We start from the raw sequence: 1,837 nt of genomic DNA on the forward strand, positions 1-1,837 counted from the left end.
TTTTTTTTTTTTTTTTTTAAGTCGCTTATAAGCAATATTGAAAATAATGTAAACTTTGACATCAGAACATCTGGGTTCTGGTTGTTCTTTAACTTACAACAGAACCACATTTGTTTTCTTCATATTGATTCATATATTGTAACCATTTATTTAGAAAGGTGGTTCTAGTTCAATAAGAGTAAGACTATGTCCTTTCACTCAACACTTTTTCTCAGAACTTAGAACAGGACTTGGCACATAGATGGTGATCAGTAAATATTTGTAGAGTTAATGAATAAATAATAATAATAATAATATTCATTGAGTTCTTACTTTGTGCGAGGCCAGAAGTTGGCAAACTATAGCCAGCAGGCCAAGTCCATCCCACCACCTGGTTTTGTAAATCAAGTTGTATTGGAACTCAGTCATGCCCATTCATTTGCATAGTGTCTATGAACTTGCATTCTATAATGGCAGAGTTGAGTAGTTACAACAGAGATCAGATGATCCACAGTCTAAATTATTTAGTAGTTGGCCCTTTGCAGAAAAAGTTTGCTAATCCCTGTGTTAGGTCATAGGGTGCCATAGAAACTAATATTTTTCTGAGTGTACTGAAAAAGGTTGGGATGGTCTATGTTACACTCCTGAATAGAAGCCATTGTTTTAGAATACCATATACCAAGACATGGAGAGGATCATTTGTATATAGAATTTTAGGGTATACAGGAGAGAGACCTATGAACTTTTCCTGCAGGCCGTAGAACATGGACTTGGACACATCTACATCTCCCCGTATAGTGTCTTCATGACTATTCTTCTCCTAAAGCCCCTACCCAGCATAACTGGTATCTGGTTTCTCTTCATATTCATAGTTACCCATTTATTGGAAGAGTAATCACAGTGTGGGCCTGGACTCTCTCTCTCTTTCTCTCTCTCTGTGTGTGTGTGTGTGTGTGTGTGTTGTATTGTACCAAACCCAAGATTCCAGGACAGTGTTTATGCATGACAAATGATTATGGAATTTATGGAATTATCACCCTATTATAAATGAAGAATCTGAGCCTCAGTCCAGAGAAATGGTCTTGTTTTATTGAAAATACAGAATTATAGCCATTGTCACACAGCTAGTGAATAGTGGAGGCAGACTCAAACTCAGGTCTGCCTGACTCAAAACTTGGGTTCTCTGCTCTACAATCTGTCACCAGGTATCTAGGCTCCTGGGCCCGTCCCTTCATCAATCTAAGCCTTCTTTGCGCATATATAAAATGAGCAGAGATTTGGGAACTAACTGGAAGATTGCTAAACTCATTTCTTAATTTTGGAAGGTACTAAAACAATTCAAGGTACTGTTTGAGCCATAAACCAAGAAGACTAGTTTAGCTGATGGAGGGAAAACAATATTAAAAATAGGTAAAAAGTGAAGGAATCTCATAGTGGCAAAGTAATATAATCAAATAAGTTCTGCTTCAGGGCCTCATGCCACAACTAGGTAAAAAATCACTTGAGAAAGACTGAGAGGTCAAGTCAACCAGAAAATAAAAATCCAATTGATCGAATGGAAGAGACAAAGCCCCCTTTGCTTTTAAACCAATGCCCTCTGTTCTGAGCTGGAAAGGGCTTATCTCAGTTGCCTCATCCTGTGGCAACACTTCACACTGGTTTCCCAGTGCAGTCAATCTTATCTTTCTTTAATCCATGCCAAGTTTTAATTTCTATTATTTCCTTTTAATTATAAGAATCTTTCTCTTCCTCTGTTCATTTTCAAGTTCAAAAGCATGCTCTTTACAATCTTCTATAGCCATGTCATCTTATCTGTGCCCTATCATCTCATCAGTTTTATTGTCAAAGCCTCAGTCTG

This window comes from Orycteropus afer, unplaced genomic scaffold (assembly GCF_000298275.1).
Source record: "Orycteropus afer afer isolate SDZICR_OR568_19922 unplaced genomic scaffold, OryAfe1.0 scaffold00106, whole genome shotgun sequence".
NCBI lineage: Eukaryota > Metazoa > Chordata > Mammalia > Tubulidentata > Orycteropodidae > Orycteropus > Orycteropus afer.